The sequence below is a fragment of the Triticum dicoccoides genome, chromosome 7A, assembly GCF_002162155.2.
Source record: "Triticum dicoccoides isolate Atlit2015 ecotype Zavitan chromosome 7A, WEW_v2.0, whole genome shotgun sequence".
NCBI classification, from domain to species: domain Eukaryota; kingdom Viridiplantae; phylum Streptophyta; class Magnoliopsida; order Poales; family Poaceae; genus Triticum; species Triticum dicoccoides.
Genome location: NC_041392.1, coordinates 677,209,315 through 677,221,923, shown reverse-complemented (window position 1 = coordinate 677,221,923; position 12,609 = coordinate 677,209,315).

The window sequence follows — 12,609 nt, the reverse complement described above, 5'->3', positions numbered from 1 at the left end:
CCCCCAGACCAGCCAGCATTTTAGAGCCGTCGAAGTGCATCATCAAATTGGAGTACGTGTCGTACTCTTTAGGGAATTCCGCTTCTGTCCATTCGGTGTTGAAATCAGCCAGCACTTGCGACTTGATGGCTCGTCGTGGTTTGTATGTTATGTCGAACGGGAGGTGCTCGATGGCCCATTTGGCAATCCGGCCCGTGGCATCGCGGTTGTTTATTATGTCGTTGAGTGGTGCTTCAGAGGCCACCATGATTGAACACTCTTGAAAGTAGTGTCGTAATTTCCGGGATGCCATGAATACCGCGTATGCTATCTTTTGGTAATGTGGGTACCGTGATTTGCATGGAGTGAGGACGGTAGATACATAGTATACCGGTTTTGAAGCCGGAATTTATGTCCATCTGTCTCTCGTTCGACGACGAGCACTGCAATTACAACTTGGTGCGTTGCCGCTATATATAATAGCATTGGTTCACCGACATTTGGCGCGGCCAAGATTGGGTTGGTGGCCAGGATGGCGTTTATGTCTTCCAATCCGGCCGTGGCTGCGTCCGTCCACTCGAAGTGTTCGGTGCGCCGAAGAAGGCGATAAAGGGGGAGTGCCTTTTCTCCTAATCGGGATATAAAGCGGCTTAAGGCCGCCACACATCCAATTAACTTCTGTATTTGCTTGAGGTCGGTTGGGATAGCCAACTGTGACAGGGCTCGAATTTTAGCCGGATTTGCTTAAATTCCTCTACTGGAGACGATGAAGCCCAGGAGCTTTCCGGCGGGTACGCCAAAAACGCATTTTTCCGTATTGAGCTTAATGCCGTATGTTCGGAGATTGGCGAACGTGAGCCTCAAGTCGCCTAATAAGGAGTCGACGTGTCTGGTTTTAATGACCACATCGTCTATGTATGCCTCCACTGTCTTGCCGATCTGTTTTTCCAGACATGTCTGAATCATGCGCTGATATGTTGCGCCGGCGTTTTTGAGCCCGAAGGGCATTGTGTTAAAATAGAAGGGGCCGTATGGAGTGATAAGTGCCGTTGCGGCTTGATCGGACTCCGCCATCTTAATCTGGTGGTAACCGCAGTATGCATCGAGGAAGCACAATGATTCGTGTCCTGCAGTAGCGTCGATGATTTGATCGATGCGAGGGAGGAGGGAGTGATCCTTTGGGCAAGCCTTATTAAGGTCTTTGAAGTCGACGCATAGGCGCCAGGATTTGTCCTTCTTTGGTACCATATCCAGGTTTGCTAGCCAGTCCGGATGTTTTATTTCTCTAATGAATCCGGCCTCTAGTAGCTTGGCTAGCTCCTCTCCCATGGCTTGTCGCTTAGATTCAGAGAAACGCCGAAGAGTCTGCTTGACCGGCTTAAATCCTTTTAGAACATTAAGGCAATGCTCGGCCAATCGGCGTGGGATTCCTGGCATGTCTGAAGGATGCCAGGCGAATATGTCCCAATTCTCGCGCAGAAACTCCCATAGTGCGGCGTCTATAGCGGGGTTTAATTGTGCCCCGATGGATGTTGTTTTTGTGTGATCCGTTGGATGGACTTAGAATTTGACTATTTCGTCCGCTGGTTTAAAGGAGGTGGACTTGGATCTTTTATGTAGTAACACGTCGTCCCTGTCCACTGTGGAGCGCAGCGCGGTTAACTCCTCCGCCACAAGGGCTTCGGATAATGCCTCGAGGGCCAGTGCGGCTATTTTGTTCTCGGCGCAGAGTGCTATGTCCGGATCACTAGCTAGAGTGATGATTCCATTGGGTCCGGGCATTTTGAGCTTCATGTACCCGTAATGGGGTATGGCTTGAAAAATCGTGAATGCCTCCCACCCTTCTAGGGCGTCGTATCCGCTACTGAACGGAGCCACTTGGAATGTGATTTCTTCGGACCTATAATTCTCCGGAGTGCCGAACACCACATCTAGTGTGATTTTCCCAGGGCAACGTGCCTCCCGACTAGGGATAATTCCTCGGAAGGTCGTGTTGCTTTGCTCTATATGGTTGCTGTCTATTCCCATTTTTTGAAGGGTCTCCTCGTAAATGAGGTTTAATCCGCCGCCGCCGTCCATGAACACTCTAGTGAAATGAAAGCCGTCCACAATTGGACTGATGACCAAAGCAGCTGGTGCTCGGGTTCTTCGGAATTGAGGTTCGCCACTAGCATTGAAGGTTATATGATACGAACACGGATGATGCTACTAATATGGTTGTTCACGATACTTTGTTGCATGTCAATGGAGTAAAGATGAAGGATATTTGTGTTCCAAACTATTTTCAGTCCAGTGAAGATGATGAAGAGGTGCAAGCATTGGTCGATGTTATGTGCATGCATGCTAATGTATTGCACAAGATGGGTGTAAGCCAAGAAAATAAACATTCACGGGCTCAGGACCAGATCAGAATTGTTTCAGGATTTGACATGCATGCAACCATGCAAGAAATAAAGGTAAACAAACGTGCAATGGAAACCGGCCTAGGATGCTATTTCGTTTGTGTTCCAGGAGGCGAGATCCATTCGGTGCATGCAACCAAGAACTATGGATATTTAATTGGAGATATTATAGAAGTTAAAGGAGGGATTAAGGAACGATTCATGCTTTTGTTTCTACCATGCAAGGAGTACCAGGCAATTACAAACATGATGCGCAACGTGTGGAGTTTTCTATGCTTAAAAGAAGTAGGCTGGGGGCCACCGAAACAAGTCAAGAGAGATAGCGCACCATAATTCAAGGTTAGGAGTAGTTATTAGATATAAAATCCAATCTGAGATGTAAAAGGATTGGACTCTTTTATTTTAAGGTTTATTTCCTTTTTGAAGTTGTGTGCGTGCGTGAGGGGCCTTAGGCCAGGATCAAGTCAGGTTATTATAAATAGTCATGGTGCGTACAATGTAGGGGGGGTTAATTTTTATATAAAATAGACACGATGTGTTTTTCAGGGTAGATACCCGTATCAAGTTTTGGAGGGATCTTTAGAAAACCTCTGTGTTGCGATTTCTCTTCGTGGAAATTATTTTGCGCGTGAGTACCTTCGTCGAGATTGGTTTTCTCGTGTTGGGCCGCAAGGTTCAAACCCTCTACTTTGTGTACATCGCGTGCGCGGGCGAGAGGTTGCTACTGCTGGTGGTGGAGTGTCGTGAAAGATCAGGCCGCAACAACAGATCGGATCTCACCACGAGGTTCGGTCCTTATCCGGTGGTACTCAGAGCAAGGTTGTTCACGACACAACAGACAAGATGACTGGATTCCCATGGAAGCTAAGCTATGCATTACAGTTGGAGGAAGAAGGTCGATGGGGTGGGCTTTTTCATACCCGTGTTGTGGTACAGGAGAGGTCGTGTGCCATGACAATCGACCACGTGAGTTTAATCAATGCTGCAAGCATGGAGATGGTGGAGAAGCTAGACCTACCGATGACGCCACGAGCACAACCATACTTGTTCCGTTGGGGTCATGAAGTGCTCAATGTCACACATCAAACCAAGGTACCGTTTTTGTTGGGAAAATATTTTTACACGGTTTTGTGTGACGTGATTCCGGCACCGATGATTTCATCTCACTTATTGTTGTGTGAGCAATGATACAAAGAGCATGATGTTGCATATGATTGTCAAACACATATATATACCATCAAGAAGGGTAAGAAGTACGACCTCGTGCCCATGGGTGAGGATCGTTTTATTGCTTGGAGAAGAGAACATCAGAAGAAGATAAAAGAAGAGGAAGATGTAAAAAAGAATATGGTCGAAGCTACTGAAATTTCTACGGTCGCCGTTCAGTCTAGAGATAAAAATATTGGTCAAGAGATCAACTTGAAACCGAGGACGGTTTCTTTTCTAGGGGGGAGAGAATGATACGAACACGGATGATGCTACTAATATGGTTGTTCACGATACTTTGTCGCATGTCAATGGAGTAAAGATGAAGGATATTTGTGTTCCAAACTATTTGCAGTCCAGTGAAGATGATGAAGAGGTGCAAGCATTGGTCGATGTTATGTGCATGCATGCTAATGTATTGCACAAGATGGGCGTAAGCCAAGCAAATAAACATTCACTGGCTCAAGACCAGATCAGAATTGTTTCAGGATTTTACATGCATGCAACCATGCAAGAAATAAAGGTAAACAAACGTGCAATGGAAACCGGCCTAGGATGCTATTCCGTTTGTGTTCTAGGAGGCGAGATCCATTCAATGCATGCAACCAAGAACTATGGATATTTAATTGGGGATATTATAGAAGTTAAAGGAGGGATTAAGGAACGATTTATGCTTTTGTTTCTACCACGCAAGGAGTACCAGGCAATTACAAACATGATGCGCAACGTGTGGAGTTTTCTATGCTTAAAAGAAGTAGGCTGGGGGCCACCGAAACAAGTCAAGAGAGATAGCGCACCATAATTAAAGGTTAGGAATAGTTATTAGATATAAAATCCAATCTGAGATGTAAAAGGATTGGACTCTTTTATTTTAAGGTTTATTTCCTTTTTGAAGTTGTGTGCGTGCGTGAGGGGCCTTAGGCCAGGATCCAGTCAGGTTATTATAAATAGTCATGGTGCGTACAATGTAGGGGAGGTTCATTTTTATATGAAATAGACACGATGTGTTTTTCAGGGTAGATACCCGTATCAAGTTTTGGAGGGATCTTTAGAAAACCTCTGTGTTGCGATTTCTCTTCGTGGAAATTGTTTTGCGCGTGAGTACCTTCGTCGAGATTGGTTTTCTCGTGCTGGGCCGCAAGGTTCAAACCCTCTACTTTGTGTACATCGCGTGCGCGGGCGAGAGGTTGCTACTGCTGGTGGTGGAGTGTCGTGAAAGATCAGGCCGCAACAACAGATCGGATCTCACCACGAGGTTCGGTCCTTATCATTATAGCCGTGTCGCTCCGTGGATTTGTTGCTTCTACGTGGCAAACTTCGGCAAGGCTGCGGAGTACTCGCTTACGCCTATTATTTGAGGCGAAGGTCTCGAAGACTGTCAGTACTGTATTGTGATCCCCGGGGAGGTGTTCTGGAGTGTTTTGGATGAGGAGATCCTCACCGCTTTTGGCCACCTGCCGGAGTATCCAACATGCTCTAAGACTATGTGTTGGTATGGCATCCGCTGTACTATAAATTTTGCAGGGCCCGTTAAGCCATCCCTCCAATATGGTTCCACGCCCTGTAGTGGGCTTTTGTCTCTTTATAATTGAGTCAGGCGACTTATGAGAGTGCACCCTTTTAGTTCGGACTGGGGGTTTTGATAGGGCCGGATTTTCCTAGAATTGTGTTTGGGGTTTCCAAGCGCTTTCCATCGAACAGTATTTCCGTACTATGGCTGCCAAGTCGGCAAAGTGGGTAATGTCACGGCGACTTATGGCATTGAGGATCCCCTTGTCCGTGCAATTGTTACAAAAGAACGAATAGCGTCTTCCTCACGACAGTCCTTGACCTTGTTATTAGAAGGAGGAATCTGGCCCAATAGTGATGTACTGTTTCTTGGGGCGCTTGCCTAATGTGGGAAAAATCGTTTGTATCTGGGTGGGTGGGTGGATTTAAGTCTAGACCTTGACCCAATCTGAGATCTCGGGGCAGGGGAGTTTCCGATCTTGGAAGTTCGGACTCCGGGATGTTGCTCCACGGGTTCGGTATGCGACCTGATTCCAGGTTCAGGGTTAGGGAGATGTCCTCCCGTGAGCGAGTATCCGGCTCGGAGAGCTTGGGAATCCGGACATAGTTCGTCCTCAGGATAGAGGGAGAAACGCCGCATTGTTCCTCCACCACCACTATTTGATGGGTGACCGGCGGAGAGTTAATCTACCTTTGGTCGGGTTTAAGCCCGATGCTATCGTAGTCCGTAGCGACTCCCAGAGCGGCGATGTGATCCAAGAACTCATTCAAAGAGGAGATCTCCATTGGATCCATCTGCTCGACGAATTTTGAGCCGATGTGGAGGCTGTTTTCGATGACCTGAGAAGTCAACGTTGGCGTAGCGGCCGAGCGGGCGGTCATGACGAAGCCGCCTAGTCGGAGAGTTTAGCCTACAGCCAGTGATACCCCAGAAGTGATGTTGTTTTTGACAACGAGACGAGCCATCCCCCTTTATGATGACGACACAGTGGAACTCTCAATGAAAGCACCAATGTCGGTGTCGAAACCGGCAGATCTCGGGTAGGGGGTCCCGAACTGTGCGTCTAAGGCGGATGGTAACAGGAAGCAGGGGAAACGATGTTTACCCAGGTACGGGCACTCTTGATGAAGGTAATACTCTACGTCCTGCTTGATTGTTCTTTATGATATGAGTATTACAAGAGTTGATCTACCACGAGACCGTAGAGGGTAAACCCTAGAAGCTAGCCTATGGTATGATTGTATGTTGTCCTACGGACTAAACCCTCCGGTTTATATAGACACCAGAGGGGGTTAGGGTTACACAAGGTCGGTTACAAGGAAGGGGATATACATATCCGTATTGCCTAGCTTGCCTTCCACGCCAAGTAGAGTCCCATCCGGACACGGGACGAAGTCTTCAATCTTGTATCTTCATAGTCCAACAGTCCGGCCAAAAGATATAGTCCGGCTGTCCGGAGACCCCCTAATTCAGGACTCCCTCAGTCGTCACGGCAACCTCAAATGGAGAAGTGTTCAACATAAAAGTTTTTGTCTTGTCGAGCCTTTTACTTTTTGAATCAGCTCAATCCAAAGTGGTACGCGACTTCCACAGTCAAAATAGTGGGCTGCAGAAGAAGTGGTCCGAGCCACTACAGGAAATACACTATATGCCGACTGCAAAAGATATGCAGGCGGCTTTTTATCGAGGCCGTCGGCAAAGCAAAGAATATGCCGACGGCTGCCGTTGGCATACAAGTAGCCATCAGCAAAGCTCCATATATGCCCAGGGTGGCCGTCGGCATAGATACGACCATCGGCATAGGTCCTGACACATGGCCGTTGGCTCACGGGCGGCTCGCACTGTTATATCTATGTTGACGGCGACATCGGCTTAGTTCAAGGTTCCTGTAATGAGCCCTGGAGGCCGTGGGAACCTCTGGACTTTACAAAAGGTTTGAAAGATGCGTGGAGAAAACTGGATTTGTAGTATTTTGTTTGCTCATACAAATACATACCCAAGATGCACTACAGAAAAAAGACACTAAGCCGGTCTGGAAACCACCCAGTGAAAGCTGAATTCACCTAAGCGAACGCTATGCTGGGTGTGACACCCGGCATCACGACTCGGTGTATTGTCTGTCTGCATACAGACATAAGCCGAGTGTCTTTTGTCGGGGGCTCGGTGTACCGGTACGGCAAGGTGAAATCGGCAGCCCACGAAAAAAGCAATTTATAGACAGGCACGCTAACGACACCGAGAGTAAGCTACGTGCCCGACACTCAGTTTCAATCTGTGTCAAAGGTGCACTTGAGGCTGCCACGTGCCAACCAAAATGTCGAGCGCCTGCCGAGGAGCATGACATAAACGTAAGCCGAGCACCGCGGCTTGGCTCGACGGAGGTGCGGAGCGAGGTGGCCTACGTCCTGGGTCCTAGCAGCCCGAGGCGAGATGGTCATGAGCAGCCTCCTCTCACTCACTCCCTGTTCAGGGCACAAAATGGTCACCCTGACAAGCGAGCTCTGATTCAATTGTGTCGGTTTCTGTAGAACGATGAGGAGATGACGCCGAAGAGGGAGTTCCGGAAGCTTGCCATCCGCTGTGGCATGCTGCGCGACGAGTGCGACTGGCCGCCCACCCGGTTCGGTGACGGCAATAGCGACAACGCAGAGCTACCGCTGGGCGGCAGGACTCTCGCCTTTGGCGCGTTCCTGAACCTCGTGACCTGCGAAGCCGCTGGCACGACAACAGCGCCCTCCTCCATTGATGAGAGCTTCGGCGCTCTCTGGTCCTGATGGTGATGTGCCTCAAACAGTTGCTGAATGTTGGCGTGGGCGTGCGGATGCAAATGAGGTTGAGCAGAGGAGCTGTGGCACGAGCTCGAGCATGAGCACGAACCGGCGGCAGACACCAACGCCAGCCTTGACTCGTGTCCGACGTGCTTACCAACATAACTGGCGTGGTCACCATTGTCGCGGAGACGCATAGCAGTTGTTCGGCGAAATGTATGAACCAAACACAAGTTTTATCCACTGTATTTGGGGATCTACTGGGTCTGATCAAAGCTTAGTGGAATAAATTTACACCACTAAGGTTTACTCCACTGTTTTACTCCTCTATTTTTAGGGGATCGGCTAGAGTTGGCCTTATATCCAGATGGCAACAAGTTTGTGTCTCTGAGACTTGTCTTCCTCAGTAAATCCCGCACACAGTGTGGTGTGACAGTGAGCCTAGCCTGTCAGCTGGTAGAACGGAGTGGGAAGCTTGAACCATTTAACGAGGGCAGTGAGTGAGAAACCTTCTTTGCACCCCACTACTTCAAAGAACTCTTCTTCATGAATAGGAAGTCCATACCATCTGGTTATCTTCAGGATGATTCTTCAACTCTGCACAATGCTCAGGGAATTACCAGTACAAACCATCCCAACTAAAGAGGTGACCACTCTACCATCCATCAACTTGCACCAGCACCTCGGCGAGCTCCTACAGAGCGAGACGGGAGCTAATGTCACCTTTCTCATGTACAATGAGTCATTTCAAATCTAAACGGCAATAGCAGATAAATCATGACGACAATAATATAGATTAAAATAATCATGCGAACTAGCATAGTCGATGAACAAATAACATCTAGGGCACATACTAGAAACATGAATTTTACCACGATCTCGAACAAGAAGGATAGAATCACATACGATGCAGCGGGAGCAGCACCGCCGGCGTTGACGTTGTCGCCCATGTCATCGAGGATGAGGTTGACGAGGTCGCGGAAGAAGTCATCGTTGGCGAAGTCGTTGATAACCCACAAGTGTAGGGCATCGCAACAGCTTTCGAGGGTAGAGTATTCAACCCAAATTTATTGATTCGACACAAGGGGAGCCAAAGAATATTCTCAAGTATTAGCAGCTGAGTTGTCAATTCAACCACACCTGGAAACTTAGTATCTGCAGTAAAGTGTTTAGTAGCAAAGTAATATGATAGTAGTGGTAACGGCAACAAAAAGTAAAGACAGCAAAAGTAATGTTTTTGGTATTTTGTAGTGATTATAACAGTAGCAGCGGAAAAGTAAATAAGCAAGAACCAGTATATGGAAAACTCGTAGGCACCGGATCAGTGATGGATAATTATGCCGGGTGCGGTTCATCATGTAACAGTCATAACATAGGGTGACACAGAACTAGCTCCAATTCATCAATGTTATGTAGGCATGTATTCCGTATATAGTCATACGTGCTTATGGAAAAGAACTTGCATGACATCTTTTGTCCTACCCTCCCGTGGCAGTGGGGTCCTATTGGAAACTAAGGGATATTAAGGCCTCTTTTTAATAGAGAACCGGAACAAAGCATTAGCACATAGTAAATACATGAACTCCACAAATTATGGTCATCACCGGGAGTGGTCCCGATTATTGTCACTTCAGGGTTGCCGGATCATAACACATAGTAGGTGACTATAGACTTGCAAGATAGGATCAAGAACTCACATACAGGTTCAGATCTGAAATCATGGCACTCGCCCTAGTGCTATGGATACTAGGGATCAAACCCTAACAAAACTAACTTGATTACATGATAAATCCCATCCAACCCATCACCGTCCAGCAAGCCTACGATGGAATTACTCACGCACGGCGATGAGCATCATGAAATTGGTGATGGAGGATGGTTGATGATGACGACGGCGACGAATCCCCCTCTCCGGAGCCCCGAACGGACTCCAGATCAGCCCTCCCGAGAGGTTTTAGGGCTTGGCGGCGGCTCTGTATCGTAAAACGCGATGATTTCTTCTCCTCGATTTTTTTCTCTCCGAAAACAAATATATAGAGTTGGAGTTGGCGTCGAAGGGTTTCCAGGGGGCCCACGAGGTAGGGGGGCGCGCCCCACACCCTCGTGAGAAGGGTGTGGGGCCCCTGGTCTTCATCTTTGGCGAGGATTTTTTATTATTTTTTCTAAGACCTCCCGTGGAGTTTCAGGTCATTCCGAGAATATTTGTTGTCTGCACATAAAACAACATCTTGGCAATTCTGCTGAAAACAGCATCAGTCCGGGTTAGTTCCATTCAAATCATACAAATTAGAGTCCAAAACAATGGCAAAAGTGTTTGGAAAAGTAGATACGTCGGAGACGTATCAGTCGTCACTGCCAGCAGTCGCGCGAGTGCGCTCCCCAAAAACCTGATTGCCCCTCTCCTGTACAGGATCATGAGAAGTCGGGTTCCGGAGGCCTGCTGTCCCTTCTCCTGGTGCTCGCTGAAAAGAGGGATGGATAATACTTGCTTGGTGGCGCAATGATCAAAACGGTGGTGCGAAACCATATGAAGCGGCGGCAGCTAGGGTAGACGTCTGCCTGACTATATAGTGCGGGCCGGGTAGATCGTGGGAGTAAACCTCACGTCCGAGTCGCCACGATCCAAAAGAATCGAAAACGGTTCAGTAATTAACGTGTCCGTTAATTATTAATTAATTACTCATTAATTTTTTCCGAGAAACAAAAATATAGACAACATGCATAGCTCTGTCCTCAGCTCGGCTCAATCCCGCAACCCGCGGCACGGCACGTCATGACGAGGCGTGGCGAGGCGAGTGAGGAGGAGGAGCGCGCGTGTAGGTCTCCTCTTCTCATGCTCATACAAGTGGTAGAAGAGCTCACCTTATAAAGAGGTGAAAGTCTCTCTCAACTTCCGTGATGAGACTAAACTCTAGTCTCACTCACTCCACTCACATGTGTGCATGAATGGGCTAAGAGAATTTCAGAATTTTACTTGTGCTTCGGGCCAAAGACCTACTAGCAAAATTCCAACAATCACCCACAAAGTCTCATTGGCACATCTCATTATTTAGTTTCAAAACATTGTTTATATACCGGTGCTTAGTGGAGACTGTGAACCTGTCTCCTAATTGTGGGTTGCGCTTCTGATTGCTGCCCCCTAGTACTTCTCTGCGATCGTTCACAATTTTGCTCCAGTCTTTTACTATTAAGTATTCCTCGCTATTAGAAAACCTGAATGCACTAAAGTGCATTGTAGGATATATTGGCCGTAAGCTAACAATATTCATGGTACCTTTAGTCTCGATCCAATCAGGCACAACATTCATTGAGAGTCCCTATTGAAGAACATCGTATAGTAACATACTTAGCAATGAAGTTTAGCTTAAAAATAATGTATGCAAAAGATGCACTGAGGAAAAATAGTAGAAATCTTATCATCTTTCTTAAATATATGTGACTGTAGTTCAGTACGAACACTATTGGTCGCACGTTTTGAGTACTAACATTTCTAAGTGCAGGAAATAAATTTGTCTTGACAACATCAAGATCCTCAAGCCATGAAACATAATGACTTGTCTCCTCGCAGTTTAATTTAGCCCTGGGACAGTGGACGGTCCTGTCTACCAAGCGCCGGACATGTTTTATTGATTGGAAATAAGCTGTCAATATAAATTATTTGTCAACTATTTTTGAATAAACAATATCGAAGACATAAATATGGTTGAGAAACTCACATAATGGTAGAACTGGAGGCGTCTGCACATCGACCCAGATGTCTATATTACCTTCAATATCATCTTCCAGACGAATATCAAAGGTGATAACCATATCATGCTCAAATGCATAAGCCTTGCATAGTGCTTACCAAGTTTTGCATTCAAAATAGGTGTATGTGTCTGCATTGTATAATTTGACGTTAAAGGTATAACCATGCTCGGTCTTCAAGTAAACATTTTTTTGCCTCCATAGTTTTGTTAGAACTAAAACCTATCTTATCCAAGACAAAAATTGTTGCATGATAGGGGATACGCTAGTAGAATAGTGAAAAATTAAAATTAAAAGTTGAAGCAAATGAAGCATAAGTCATGCTTAATTATGAAAAAAGACTTGTCGTTCTGACTTACTGTATCCACTTCGAAGTTCTCATCCAGCTTAATGCTGAAGCGCCTATCATCAACTAGAAAATTTCTGCCGCACAGGCCGCGCTGGTCTTCGCAGTATTCACACATAATGAAATCGTGTTCGTCGTCAGACGACATTCCTATGTTCATAGGTGAAACATTAAACACTTATTAGTTCTATCAATTCAACTATTCAATTAAGCACTTACGAAAAATATACCTAAATAAAGTAGCTCAATTAATTCAACTAATTCAACTAAGAATTTACTAAAAATATAAGGTAGCTAGTTCTATATAGTAAAATGTTAATTAGATGATCAAATCTCTATATAATAAAGTAGGTAGTTCTATATAGTAATATTTTGATTAGATCATCAAATCTCATATACCTAAATTTTCTATTAATTTTCTCTCGGGTAAAGTAGGTAGTTCTATTAATTCAACAAATTCAACTAAGAATTTACTAAAAATAAACTAGTTCTATTAATTTTCTTACTAAAATATATAAAGTAGCTATACATTGTAATATTTTAATTAGATCATCAAATCTCATATACCTAAATTTTCTTACTAAAAATAAACTAGTTCTACTAATTCAACTGGTCCAACTAAGCATTTACTAAAAATAAACTAGTTATATT